The following is a 15,976-nucleotide window of genomic DNA, read 5'->3' as shown; positions in this document are numbered from 1 at the left end:
CCTTTGGCTCAACAAGATTGCCAGCATTTTGCATTTTCTGTTCCTTCTATTAATTATAAAAAAACATATAAACGATATCATTGGGTTGTTTTACCTCAAGAAATGGCTAATAGCCCTACTATATGTCAAATGCGTGTTACAAAAGCCATACAACCCATTAGAACAAAGTTTCCATATGTATATATTATACATTATATAGATGATATATTATTGGCAGCATCCACCCAAGACTGTGTATTATAAATTTATACAGATTTACAACAAATACTTATAGCTACAGGATTAGCTATAAAAAGGTACAAAATATGGCTCCTTATCAATATTTAGGATATACTATAAATTCTGTAGGGGTATTTCCACAAAAATTACAATTTCATATTACAAAATTAAAGACATTACATCATTGACAGAGGTTTTTAGGAAAAATTCAATGGCTCCACCTCTCACTCCAAATACCCACCAGAAACCTTAAGCCTCTCTATGATGTTTTAAAAGGAGATTCTTCTCCGACTTCCTTAAGGACCCTATCAGCAAAAGCCAAGGCTGCTTTAAAAAAAATAAAACAAACACTACAAAAACTCCAAGTACAACAAATAGATTATACCAAACCCTTATTATTGCTAATTCTTCCCTCTAAATTTTCACCTATGGAAATATTTTGACAAACAGGGCCCATATTTTGAGTACATTTATCTACATCCCCATCTAAAACTTTAAATACGTATTATAAATTAATAATTCAACTCCTATAAAAAACTAAATATATAAGAAAATCCTTGTTTAAAAAGTCTCCTGAGTACATTGTACTCCCTTATACACAAAAAAATGTTAACTTATTTACAAAGAAAACACAAAACTTGGTGCCTTTTCTTGTGTAATTTCACAGGCTATATAGATAATCATTATCCAAAACATAAACTTATAAAAAGCTTTAAAGTATATAGTTTTATTTTTCCCCATATTGTAAAACAAAAACCTATTAAGGGTTCTTGTTTAATTTTTACTGATACATCTAAAGGAGATTTTGCTGTGGTCATCAATGGAGATGAGGTAACACAGGTGGCAGAGCCCTCCATGTCTACACAACAAGCTAAGATTACAGCTTTACAATTGGCTTTAAAAGTTTACTCTTTAGAACCTATAAATGTCTATACTGATAATTACTATATAGCCAAAATGATACATAATATTAAATCCACTCCATACATTAAAAAACAGTCCACAGTACATTCTCAATTACAGACCATTCAAAGGTTAATTTGGGCTAGAAAACATCCTCTGTTTGTGGGCCATATTCGAGGGCACTCTGGTCTTCCAGGGGTGCTTGCAGAAGGCAATGCCTCTGCAGATGTAGCTACTCATTTCACTTGTGTAGTCACCACCTTTGATCAGGCATTTTAATTACATCAGAAATTCCATCTCAATGTGCAAACTTTACAGCATCGTACTGGCTGTACTCGCGCTGAGGCCTTAAAAATTGTATCTACTTGTGCCACTTGTGCTCCTTTTATTCATGTACCATCATTAGGTGTTAATCCTCGTGGCCTACGTCCCAACGATATCTGACAAATGGATGTCATGCATATTTCAAGTTTTGGAACTTTATCATATGTACATGTGTCTGTGAACACGTATTCTCATTATATAGTAGCCACCTTTCACAAGGGGGAGCGTGCACAAAATATAATTAAACATCTTTTAACTACTTTCTCTTATATGGGAATTCCACAATGTATTAAAACAAATAATGGACCAACTTATGCCAGCCAAAGTTTTCAAAAATTTTGTTCACAATAAAATATAATTCATAAAACTGACATTCCCTATAACCCTCAAAGACAAACGATAATTAAATGAACACATAAACATTTATAAAAAACAAAAGAAGGTGAGATGTACAGGGACCACAATTACTCCTTTCCATTACTTTATTTATTTTAAATTTTTTTGCTTGTGGATGTTCATGGGCATACTGCTGCTCAACGGCATTTTTCGGGCCCCTCTCCCTCTGAGGTTCTGGTCAGGTGGAAGGATCGTTCCACAGGCACATGGCAGTCCCAACGTCACTATTGGCTAGGGTGAGGGGAGCAGTTTATGTATACCCTCCAGGTGCTGAGAAACCAATCTGGATACCAGAACGGTGTGTTCAGCCTGTGGAACAGACACAGAAATCGCAACATGAAGAACCTCATGATTCCGATGGTGTTGATGGTCCTTAGCCCTTGGGTCTACACAGAGCCTTCATGGAGCCTGGTTAAGAATCCTCCAGTTTTGTTGCCAGTAAGTATTGAAAGCTCTGTGTTTCCTGCTGTCTTTGCCTCTAATTGGACTATCAGAACTACAACTAGTAATGTTAAACATGATGTGCAAAGCATAAATGTCACCATAAATTTATGTAATTCCCTATGCTTTGCTCGAAATGTTACTGCAGGATTCAATAATACCAATTTTTTTCTTTATTCTCTGGAATGGCTTGGGCGTGGGAAGGGAGGAGTTAAATTGTTCAGCTTTGAATTGCAGCCTAAGTAATTGCTGGAGTCCTAATGTCACACATGATGTGGTGGTGAGAATTCATACCTTTGTCATGATGCTGCTGGAACAGAATGCAGCACAATTTCCTTTGCAACTCCATCACAGCAGACGGGACCTTGGCATAACTGCTGCTGTAATTGCTGCCATTGCAACTTCGGCTGTTGTAGCCACTGCAGCTGGATTGGCTATTTCCCAGGGAGTGCAACAGGCTACTACTATTAATGCCCTGTCAGAAAGAGTGGCTGGTGCTTTGGACATCCAACAGACTTTAAATGGACAATTAGATAATGTATGTTATATGCCTATGGGTTTTCTGAAATATGTGTAACCCCTCGTATTGTTGTAAATGCATCTGCTAAGGTTAAAGAATTGAATGATTACTTAAGAGAGGCATGGAATGAAACTTTTGTAAATTTTACTTTGCAATTAGTTCATGCCATTGTTCGTATTAATGAAACTAGAGTCACTCCTATTGATGAAAATGTTTGGTGGCAAGCTATGTCAAAAATTGCTGGATGGGTTACTAGGTGGTCAGGGTTCATTTCACCGCTTATCCTGTGTATATTGGGTCTTGGGCTCGGATTCTTCATGGTGTACCGATGGCATCTCCAGTTTAGTCGAGGCCAACGGGCAACCAAGCAAGCTTTACTAGCTATGCAGCCCCCTAAATCTGCTCAGGTGTGGTTACATATGTTAAAAAGATAGTACCCAAAGACGAACAACTCCTGTGCCATGCTGATGACCTAAGACGGGATAGAAGGGCCTCCCTGAGGACGGGTAAGTCAGACAGGGTGCTACAGATGACCTAAGACAGAGGCTATCTGTGTGCTTTAAAAAGAAAAGGAGAGGACATGTTGGCAGCAGACGCTGAACAGGCCTTGTGCATAGCCTGTTTGCTTGCCCTAAGTTGCCCTAAGGTGCCCTTTTGTCCTTCCTCTTTTCCTGTGGTCAGTAAGTCACAAGATGTTTACAATATAGCTATTGCTGGAACATTGTTTCAAGAATCAGCTCTCTGCTGATTTGCTTGTGGACTTCTTGTTTGTCTGAGCTGCTGGGACACGGATAGGAACCTGAGGACCATACCCTGACCCCATGGAGAGTAGGAAGTAGCAGGGTATATAAGGCTGATAGATAGTCAATAAAGGGGCTCTCTTTGAATGACGAACCATGGTGTGTCCTGAGTGCTGCTTAACCTCGATGTCCCTCGCCAGTTCTGGGTCCCAGGCCATGCGAGCTGTGGCAGCAAAAGCCACAAAAATGCAAATTCAAGTGATTTGTCTTAAGATCAAATACACATAAAATGAAATATTATTTAGCTTTAAATAAAAATGAAGTATTCTTCACTGCTATTGTTTAGCTATACTGATATGGTCTCAAACTGAATTCTAAATATTTATGTTTATACACATAGCAAATGATAGTCTCATCTTTAATCAAAAAAGTTTCACCTTCAATGAATGATAATAAGTCTAGAAATGTGATTGCCCAAAATGCTGAAAATAAGTGACAATGTAGGCCTCAGCCAGTGCTATAGTCATCTGAGAGGAGGGAAACTGAGTCCAGAAAACTCCCCCATAAGGTCAGGCTGTAAGATAGGAAGGCAAGACTGTTGTGCAATATTTTTATTAGTGATTTTCATGAGAAGGCCCAGCCCATTGTGGGTAGATCCTCCTGCTGGCTGATGGTCCTGGGTTCTAAAGGAAAGCAGACTAAGTAAGCCAAAAGAAGCAAGCCAGTAAGTAGCACTCCTCCATGGTCTCTGCTTCAGCTCCTGCCTCCAGTTTTTTGGCCTACCTGAGATCCTAGCCTGTGGGAGTCTGTGGGAGACCAGCTCTGACCTACTCCTACTTTTCAAAGGGTTCTTGGGTAGAGGATAGAGGAATGAGAAAATATTAAGTAGGAAGATAGAAAGAGATGATAAGAAAGACAGAGACACAGGATAGCTTTGGGAGGGTCCTGGGTCAATACCCAGTCACCCAGAGCTTTATTCAAAAGGGTTTTTTTATAATATGCCAAGGGGAGAGGCAAAATACCTCCCCCTTGCAAGATCAAAGCATACCATACAGCCAAGTATAGACCCTTCCAAACACCTGATAAACATGCACATGGCCAAATCATCCTATTAAGCAGCCCTGCTGGGTAAAGCAAGCTCAGAATCTCTGACCTTGAGTAAGGTCTCACTAGGAAACCTCTGTGGGCCACCACACTAGCCTGTCTGCTTTCTATGATGAACTGTGATAATAGAAGTGTGAGTGAAATAAACCCTATGCCAAGTTATTTGCGGTCGGGGTGTTTCATCAAAACAATTATAGCCCTAAGATATGGCCTAAGCAAGACATGTATACCGCTTCCTCTAAGAAATGGGGAACATGACTAAAGATTGTGTGGAAAGAGCTGGGAGTTAGAAAAAAAAGGACCAAAAAATGTACAGACATTATAAACACGATCTTACAGAATGCATTTACAAAGGTCACATTGGCCAAATGCATGTTTGGTATCTCTGTGAAAATGTTTTTGCTGTCATAGCATTACTGATACTATCTCCACTTTGACTCATCTGAGTAATGACATCATTTGTATATGTGATGTTCCTACATTCAGCTGGATAGAGAAAATACTAACATTTTGCACTTACCTTAAGACATAGGTTATTCAGCCAATAACTGAACTGACTTAAGGCCTACTGCATGGAATGGAACCCATACCTACACTGTTTTGGTTGACACTGAGACAAGATAGCCCAGGGACCTAGTAGTATCACTAGGATCTATGGTAACACCAAATGATACTGGTCTTTAAAAAGAAAGAAACAAAGAAAGGTAATAACATGACTCCTAATGGCATTCTGCTATACTCATAGATCAGTGCCTTATTTAATCATCATTAAAGAAGCTTCCTTCTGCAGCAGGTGGAAACAAATATAGAGATCCACAGCCAGACAATACGCTAAGGGTGAAAGACCTCGGAAAACTCATCTCTAAATTGGATGTGCAAATCAAATGCCTCTTCTCAGAGATAAGGAAAATCTGGAGAAGAAGAAGCTGAAAAAATGTAAGAGCCAGAGAGGATGGGAACACCAAGAAAAGAAGGCCCTCTAAATCAATATGAGCAATGCTCATATGAGCTCACAGATTGAAATAGAATGCACAGGGCCTATGTGGGTCTGCACAGGTCATCTGCGCTTAAATTATGGTTTCCAGTGTAGTATTTTTATGGAATTTCTGAGTGTGCAAATGATTAGTTCTCTGACTATTGTGTGTTTTGGACTTTGTAGTTGTTTGAATAGTAATGGCTTGTATCAGTATAAGTGACATACTTGAAAATCTCAGATAGAGTAAAATCAAAAATGGATTATCATCAACCCATTAAGGACCCAAAGATAACCTTTGGGTCTGGGTGGACTACAGAGTATAATTGTTTGTCATGTTGCTTGGTAGTACCAAAACTGGAACATGAAGGTTGTTGTATGATAATGAAATATCCATGTTATAAAACTAGACAGATCAATAAGGTTTTTCTTTAGCCACTATCATGAGGATAAGAGATGATGACCTTGTTGTTGATTGCTCTAGGTCAAGTAGTAGAGAAATACTTGTCTTTTTTCAGATTTTTTTTATACTGTCTCTCTGATCTAAACTAAAAACCTACCACTAAAATGACATAACATCAGCCCTGAGTGACAAGAGGCGACTCAGGAATTGCAAACATTTTTGAGAGGCAACATTAGCCTCCCTTTCCCTTGTAACGTGACATCAGAAGATCTCAGCTTTGATGATCAAAATTTCATCTATAAGGCAACTTTGCATATCCTCTTACTGGTAGGTATGGTCCCTCATTTTTCCCAGAGTTCAGAAGCCAGGTACTCAGATTTTAGTTTACCTGTTCATACCACGAAAAGCACCAATGACAAAACTCTTACAAGTCCACAAAGATGATCCTGCGAAAATATAAATCTTGTCAAATATCATTTGTTGCAAACTAAAAATCTAGCTTGTAATGAATCTTTGATGCTCCTCTTTGTCTATGTAAAATTTCACCACAAAATATTTTAGTGTCTGTCTTTTCCTTCAAAGATGACAAATGAAGCATTGAAAATGTAATGCTACAAACAAATAAAAACACCAAAGGACACAATTACTCAAATTTAGCATCATAAATATCCCAACTCCTTGAAAAATAGAAAATGATTATATAGACTGTAACATATTTGAACTAACAAAATAGAATTGTCTAAAGCCTGTATGTATCTTTATTGTAAATGGTTCCTATAATGATCTACCTCCCAAGACATATTTTTAATGAGTTAAGAATAATAAGAGGCCAAATGAAGTATGTTTGGGTCTTCATTTCAACTTCAAAGTGGAAGAGCTTTATCAGACCACTTGAGCAAACAATACATTCTCCTGTTGCCCCCATTCTTGTGCTGTGATAAAACATTCTGACTGAAGCAAATTGTGGAGGAAAGAGTTTGTTTCTTTTCTTTTACTTGTTTACTTATTGGGCTTTCTTGCAATGTACTTTGATCACATTTACTCTCCCCTTCCCTAACCCCTCTCAAACCCACTCCTCCTTTCCTATCTGCCCAAGTTGATGTTTTATCTTGGTGGTAGTGGCTGTGGCAGTTGAGATGACACTGGTGATGACACTTATCAAACACAATCTGTGATACCTTTTCACTATTGGACATATGACCTTCCACTGCACCATGATCATGTACCAGAATCTATATTCTTAGAAAGAAAATTGACTTTCCATATCCCAGTAGCTAGCAGTTACCAATGACCCCTAATCTATTGGCGAGACTTCATGTCCACCTCTACTCTTCATGCTAGCATTTTATCTGGCTTGAGAGTGCATATGTCTTATGTATTCTGTTATGATTGCTGTTAGTTCATATGAACACTTGTCCTTCTATGTCTAGAAGGACAGTTTCTTGTAGTCATTCATCACTGCCTCTGGATCTTTCTACCCCTTTGTACTTTAATACCTGCACCTTGGAAGGAGGATGTGTCATATAGATGCTGTGATAGTTTCAGTGTAACTGGCTCCCAAATATCACAGGGAATGGCAATATTAGAAGGAGTGGCTTTGTTGGAGTCATTATAGCCTTGTTGGAGGAAGGATATCACTATGGGGATGGGCTTTGAGGTTTTCTGTGCTCTGGGTAACACCCAGGGTCTCAGTTGACTTTCTGTTTCCTGCAAGATGTAGCACTCTCAACTCTAGCACCATGCCTGACTGCATGCCTGCATGCTCCCAGTCATGATGAAAATTAATTGTACCTTTGAAACTGTAAGTGAGCCACCTAAATTAAATCTTTTCTTTATAAGAGTTTCCTTGGTCATGGTGTCTCTTCACAGCAATAAAAACTCCAAGACAGAAGTTAGTACCAGGAACTGTGGTATTGCTGTGATAGGCCTAAACATGCTTTTGTTCAGAGGAATTTGGATTTTGGTACTTTGGGTTATGAAATAAGTAGAATGCTTAAGCACTGCTTAATGGGCCATACCCAGTAGGAACATGGAAGACAGAGCTACTAAGAGCTATTTGAACTGTTGGGGGCTCACTCAAGTTTTCAGAGGAGAATTTAAGTATGTTGCCTAGAGATCATTCTTGAGATATTTTGATGAAGAAAATGGCTGCATTTTATCCTTGCCTGAAGAGTCTGCCTGAGGCTGAAGGGAAGAGTTGTGCATTAATTCCATTGGCAAAAGAAATCTCAAAACAGCTAGTATAGACTCTGTCAGGTGGTTACTACTATTCATGCTTATAAAGATTTATAATGAAAAAGGGCAAGCTGTGCCCGGTAAATTATAAAATGTAAGTTTTGATTAAAAAAAAAGCAACAGGAAGTGGAATGGAGGTAAATCCTGGGTCCAAAGAGATAAACAGATTAAGAAATGGAATAAAGGGAGTGGTAACCTCATGGCAAGATCCCACCCAACTAAGTTTCCAGCTTGTGAAAAGGAACCTTAGAAAAGCTTAGAGCCAGATATGGTCAGGCACACCTTTAATACCAGCACTGGGAAGGCAGAGGCTGATGGATTTCTGTGTTTGAGGCCAGCCAGCCTGGTCTACAGAGCAAGTTTCAGGGCAAGCAAGCTTAGGGAGTGAAAAACAGAAAGCTGGTGAAGATGTAATTAAACAAGGGGGCCATATTCCAGCCCTAGCAAGCAACAGAACTTGGCAGCTTTTGCCATGTGGTTCTGGCTTTAGAGTTAAGGATAGAAGAAATGGGTTATTGAATTTGCCTCTATGCCTAAAGAAAGCTGCTGAGGCCAGGCATGTGTCAGGGTTTTCCCTGAATGGAGAGCTAGTAGAAAGGCTATGATGTGAAGCTATAAAGTTGAAGCCTGGATTGCCTTGGAGAACCCAAGATGTTAGAGATGCCAAAGTCATGGGATATCTGCTAAAGACAGCTGCTAACAGGGAGTAGAGCCAGCCCAAAAGAAAGAAGTGTGTTGCAGTCAACAAAGCTGAATGGAGTTTGAGACCTGAAGAGCATTTGAAAATCAGACATGAAGATGCATAGTTTGGAATTTGCCCAGCTGGTTTTTGGTCTTGCATGGTCCAGTATTTCCTCACTATGCTCCCTTCCCTATGTTTTGGAATCATAATATATATTCTGTACCATTATATGTAGGAAGTATTGACCTGGGTTTTTTTTTAAATTTTGATTTTACAGGTGATAGAAGTTAAGAGATTGCATGAATCTCAGAAGAGACTTTGAACTTCGGACTTTTAAATATTGTTGAGACTGTTATAGAACCTGGGCACTTTTCAAGTTGGACTAAATGCATTTTGCATTATGGTACTGTTACAAGTTCATGGAGACCGGGAAGTAGAATACAATAGTTTGAATGTAACTGTTTCCCATTATCTCATAGGGAGTGGCACTATTAGGAGATGTAGCTTTGTTAGAGTTGGTATGGCCTTTTTGGAGGAAGTATGTCACTGTGGAGGGTGGAGGGCTTTGAGTTTTCTTTTTCAGGCTACCACCTAGTATCTCAGTTGACTTCCTGTTGCCTGCAAGATGTATCTTTCTTAGCTCCAGCACCATGTCTGCCTGCATATCTACATGCTCTCCATCATAATGATAATGGATTGAACCTCTGAAACTGTAAGTGAGCCACCTAAATTAAATATTTTCTTTATAAGAGTTGCTTTGGTCATGGTGTGTCTTCACAGCAAGAAAAAATGTGACTAAGACAGATGCCCAATTTAACATTCCATAGCCTCTCATTATCTGTAGGTCTCTGTGAGAATCACCATCTACTATAAATAGAAGCTTCTCTAATAAAGGTTAAGAAATTTATTAATCTATGAGTATAATGATGTCATTAGGAGTTATTTAACAGAATAATGGTGATTAAATCAGTTTTAAAAAGTGGTTGGTTATTCCCATAATGTTCATGTCATGATTGCACAAGTGGGCATGTCTTTCTAGGGCAGTCATCATAGCCTAGACAAAATTTGCTATTCTTCCAAAAATAATAAATCAAATAAAATTAAATTATATAACGAATTGAAAGACTATGCAAGAAGGAATCATTTTTTTCACAGCTCAGACTCAAAAACAATGTCTTATTCTTTCTTCTATATTCTATCTACTAGAAATAAGTCATTTAATCCAATATATATTGAAGGAGGAGAAATTATTTACCAGTACTCATATGAGGTGGTGAGAAGTCACTGGGGACTGTCTAGCACCTATGCTTGAACACAACCACTTAGGTTTCAAAGCGAGGCCAGGTGTTGCTCCCTGATGATAAACTACAGGTTTCTACTGCTTTCTTCCCAATGTCTTTACCAAGTTAAGAGAAACTAAATATCCACCACCATTTAGGAGAACATACCACAATGCTTCAGACTATGATTAAAAGAATGTCCTTAGTGTAATTTCATGATAAGAATTTTTGAAAAGGTTAAGTGAAAACCAGTCTAAATGATCCATTCTCACTGGCTTACTTACCCTAATTCTATCTTAGGACAAGCTAATGCTGTGTAGTTTGGATGCTTTGCACTCCTTGAGTTTTCTGCTATTTACTTAAAAGTCTTCTAATCTCAGTATGAATATATTCATAAACATCAGTCCATTCTTTGGAAAGTATTCATGCATCAGTGGAATGCTATGTTAAATATGAAGATGTTACCCTTACAGTGTGTTAAATGTTTCCCCTTTGACCTGAAGGAATTTAAATGACACACATGAGATTGTTTGTAATATGGGCAACATCTACACAGTGAAAATAACAAATAACTTTATACTGATATCCTACTACAATCTTCTTTCATAGTCTTGGAAAACAATGCCTGAAGAACTAGAAATAATGTTTAAATGACATTATAACTTGAAAGATAATCAGCAAAAGAAACATTGTTAATTTGAAATCTAAGATTTTTTGCCTCAAATGCTAGGAAAGATATATTAGTGTTATTGACAAAAAAAATAAATAATCATGGCCATAAAGAAAAAAATGGAAAACTGATTTTCAAATAGTATTTAAGGAAGCTTTCAGATTACCAATAAATTTTCCCCAATACTTACTAGAAGCCACTTAGGGCTCCAAGCCTGCTAAAATGAATCCATGCTTCAACCTAGGTATCTCTATGTTACTTCATATGTGGGGCTTAGTTTCAAATGTAAATAAAAACTGTAGATACCTAGGCTAGCAAGCTTATTAGAACTTGGTTTTATGCCTACAGTAAGAATGTTAATAATTACAACTTTAGATTCAATCCATCTACAGATCTATCACAACATAACTCTGAATGCTTTTTGTCCCAGAGATTCCACCTCTAAAACATCATGTTAGCTAATACCTTACAATTGCGCAGCATAAACTCAGAATAACATATTTGGTGGGAGAGTGAATTTAGAATGATTTAGCCCCTGGATAATCAAGGGACTTAGGCTAGTCTTTATTTGTTTTGAAGGACTTATAGGCATTTATAAAATTTGAAGGGAAGGCCACATGTAGGATAATGCTTATTTCTTATTGAACAGTATTTTTTTCCTTTTTTAAAAAGTTTCATATTGAACAGTAAATACCAGAGCCTGATATAAGGAAGTAATCAAAATAAATTTGCCAAGTAGAAAAGCAAATGCATGTTGAGCAATACATAAATTAATAAGGAAAATAATGAGAGTGTATTTCTCTGTCTCATAGCACAGTTATAAATGTTCCTTTCAAAAAATCAAACAGACAAATCTTAGACACTCTTTCATCTATTATAAAGAGAAATCAAAGACAATTCTGTGTCTATGGAAAGGGTTATAAGCTACACACCCATAAAAGTCATGAATTTTAAAGTATTTTCATTGTAGTGCACAAACATTACTTACTTGAAGTCTCTGGGTAACCATGAAAATAGTACAGTTAGTTTTATATTACTGTTTAGGCATTAAGTCACAAAAATATTAACTCCTTTCATTAATTTAAGTGGTAGTCTAGAAGGAAAGTGTGTCTAATCTGAGACTTAATTTTTCTAGACATATTCTGTGACACCATTAATACTCAGTGAGCAAGATATATAAATACTGCTTCTTGTCACATGTTCAGCACTAAAATCTATATTATAATGATATCAACATAGCATTTCTACAAAGAACTACAATATAGGTTTAAAGCCTAAAGTACTATTTCAATAAGGTCACTGATGTAATGTGAATTCTAATTGGTTTTAATAATAAAAACCCAGAGTCAGATATTGGGGTAAATTCAGAAAGACCATAGAAGTAACAGAGCCAACCACTAGAGAGACTTCTTACCTCTGCCAAATCCTTAGACTGAAAGGGGCTGAGCTCCTGTCTCTGCCCTGCCTTATCACTTTCCCTCTCTGCCCAGTCATATCACTTTCTGTCTGTTGTCTATACTGACTGCCATACCTGTATGATTAGCTAATGGCTATCTCCACCTTCTGATCTTCAGACATGCATTATATGTTAGAACACAAACACAATATCAACACATTTTCACTTTTTTGTCTAAAATAAAAACAGAAGGTTATAACTAATATAAGAAAAAATATGTACAGTAAGTACAATAACTATACACAATATATACAGGCAATAGTTACATCAACAACTTCTAGTCTATAACAATTAACAAACCCAGAGAAAATACTTGATATTTACCCTAACGTGGTGATTCCAAAAGGTTGTACCTAACTCACTTTCTATTCTACTTGCATTACCAAAACTATCTTTTAATGTCTCTCAACCCTATACACTTTACACTTCTTTAGTGAATTTCTTTTCTGAATCTGGTAACAAGGGAAACTATAACTATAAAGTATTCAACTCCATCAGACCTGAGAAGAAAATTATATTACCTGAGTAAGCAGGAAGGGTAAGCAAGAGACTTCCAAAAAATTGTGAGAAATGACAGAAATAGCTGGCTGCCTGGACAGTCACCCAATATTCCTCTGAAATGTTGGGGTATCCACTTTGGCCTGCAGGCCTAGCATATCTGACAGATTTTTCTGTGAAGCAGGATATACTGAAGGGCTGTCTTACCTTGCCTTTCCAAAGTTTGGTAGTCACTTTCTTTTTTGTCCTGCTTGTCCAATTTGGATAGCATATTGTCAGCAATTGAGACAAGGAGAGTTTCTTGCCCAGTGGCTAACTTTTGCCAAAAGCAACACTCTTCATCTTCTCTGAAGTGGATTGGTACTGCCAGGAGCAGACATGTCTCATTGTCATGAAACTAAAAAAAAAAAAAAAAAAAAAAAGTTACTACATCTCATTGTCATAAACTTAAAAAAAGAACATATGCTACTAAAACATCTTAAATGTCATATTTTGTAGATCTCTAAAGTGTTTGAAGACCACCTGTCTACCTAAAATATATCTCTTTGACCTTGAATGTAGCAATAACGCCCGCACTACCACCACCCATTCACCATGTCCGAGCAAGGGGCTGTGGATCGAGAGACAGAGAAAAAAGACAGCGGGTCATTCGCCTTAGCAGAATACCAAATGCTGTTTATTGAAAGAGGGTGGAAACCTTAAATACAGTCTTACAGAACAGTGGGAGAACCTCAGAGGGCAGAAGTTCACTACTGATGTTTAAAATCTTGCATCTAAGCTGTTAATGCCCAATATGTAGGATATACAAACAAGGAACTTCCCTTAAGCATTCAGGAGGGTGGAAACTGGCAGAGAATTAGTATAGGGCGGACATCTGGTCAAGGTCGGCAAGCAGGCAACAGCTACCCAAATTGGGGGGCCAGGGCCCTACACTTGAAAAAATACCTAACATGACTACAGTTTCTATTGTAATGGATGACTAACTACTATCCTGCATTTCCTTATTATCCTAAATGGTTTGTAATAATAACATTCAAGTACTAGAAATTTGCATTACATTGTTAAGTGAGTTGTATATGTACAATATCTCAACCAAGAGTAGAAATGTATGTATAGTATATTCTAACAAAAATAATCTCAAGTTTGTATCAATATACAAAGATCCATAGCAATGTAAAATATTTTAAACTAGTAGTTGCTTTTTGGGTTTAAAAGTAGATTCAATAAACTATCCTTTTATCCTATCATATTTATATCCTCCTTTTTTCTTTTTGGAGTAGATTCAATTATCTACCCTTTTATCCTATCATTTCTATATCCCCCTTTTTTTATCTTATTTTTTTAAAACAAGAACCCTGAATCTAATCTCCTCTGTTCAGCTTTTTTCTTAAACCACTACCAATAAGAACTTGTAACCAACCACCCTAAACAATGACAGATATTCATGACTCATTGAACCAAAACCACCTGCCCCACCTCTTGGGAATGAGGGGATCATGTTCCTAAAATTACTTCCTGCATTCTGGGGGCAATGGCATCTTCAGAGGACCCTAAATATATATTTTTTGGTTAATTGTCAAGTCCTGGAAGAGGAAGTAATATCTTTAGTTGTCCAGTCTGCATAATGAGAAAGTGTAGGGTTTGTCTCAAGTTCAGGCTAAAGTCTGTGAGACTGGATAATCTCAGCTAGCCACCTCAAAATTGTCCTGAGCACTTTGTAGTCGAGAGCTGATCTTTAGATGGCATTTGTCAGCGTATATGTATACATATATATATATGAATCTTATAAATATTGAGATAATATTTGTACCTTAAGAAAAGCTTTAAAGTCAAAATAAAGCCAAAGGATTATGAGATTAGTGTAGCATGAATCTTAAAAGGTCTTATTTATAAAAACATACCCAGAGCCAAGCATTGAGGTGAACACTGAAAGATCAGAGAAACAGAACAAGTCAATTCCAACCTCACCTTGCCAGTTCCTCAGCTGATCTTGTTTCCTCAAACTGGAAGCTTCTGAGTCCTCACCCCAATGGATCTCAGCTTAACTGCTGCTAAAAACCTAAAAATTTAAAAAGGCTCTAGTTCCTGGTCCTCATGCCTTACATATCTTTCTGCTTCCTGCCATCACTTCCTGGGATTAAAGGCCTGTGTCACCATGCCTGGCTTTTCCAGTGTGGCTTTGAATTAATAGAGATCCAGAAAGTTCTCTGCCTCCTGAATGCTAGGATTAAAGGCTTGTTTTACCACTGCCTAAACCTATGTTTAATATAGTGGCTGTTCTGTTCTCTGAGCCCCAGATAAATTTATTGAGGTGTACAATATATCAACCACAGATTAGTGTCAATAGAATAGTCAATAAATTTGGTTTTTCTTCTGTACCATATAAGGTCGCTCTTCTGACATGAGACAGAGATTTTGGATTTTACTTTAACGAGTATGCTTGTGTTTAGAGAAGGAGAGAGCCACATTCCAACTCCAAAGCCAGATTTAATTTTCAATTGAACTGGGACTACAGTTTTGCATTACATTTCTGTAGAGACCAATTTCATTATAGTTTTGTAGAGAAGATCAGAAACAAACATTTGGGAAGATTTATGTAATTTTATCCTGTTTGAGATGTGATATACTAATAAGCCAATTTACTCTTTTTCTTGGAATATTTTTTTCTGGATGATTTGTCCTTGTCCTTTTTCTTCACACGTTTCATTTGTCCAGTGGTCTTCAGATTCCTTGTTTGAATGCCTTCATTCTCCTGAAAAGATAAAAATAAAACCCTTCCACAAGCCTAATTTTGGGGAGGTTCCCTTATAGCAAGTTATATCTGATCAAATGAAAAGCATTTGTCAGTCATATAGTTAGTTTAAATTGAATGGCCATGCTGGTTGATGACCTATCACCTTTCCTAATCAAGATGTCTCTCTTATTCAAATCTAATCTTTATCAGTTTTTTTGTTTGTTTGTTTTTGTTTTTTTTTTGTTTTTTGTTTTGTTTTTGTTTTGTTTTGTTTTGTTTTGTTTTTGTTTGGTTTTTTGAGACAGGGTTTCTCTGTGTAGCTTTGCGCCTCTCCTGGAACTCACTTGGTAGCCCAGGCTGGCCTCGAACTCACAGAGATCTGCCTGGCTCTGCCTCCC

The sequence above is a fragment of the Peromyscus eremicus genome, chromosome 7, assembly GCF_949786415.1.
Source record: "Peromyscus eremicus chromosome 7, PerEre_H2_v1, whole genome shotgun sequence".
NCBI classification, from domain to species: Eukaryota; Metazoa; Chordata; class Mammalia; order Rodentia; family Cricetidae; genus Peromyscus; species Peromyscus eremicus.
The sequence above is the reverse complement of the archived record's forward strand: the minus strand, read 5'-3'. Positions refer to the sequence as shown.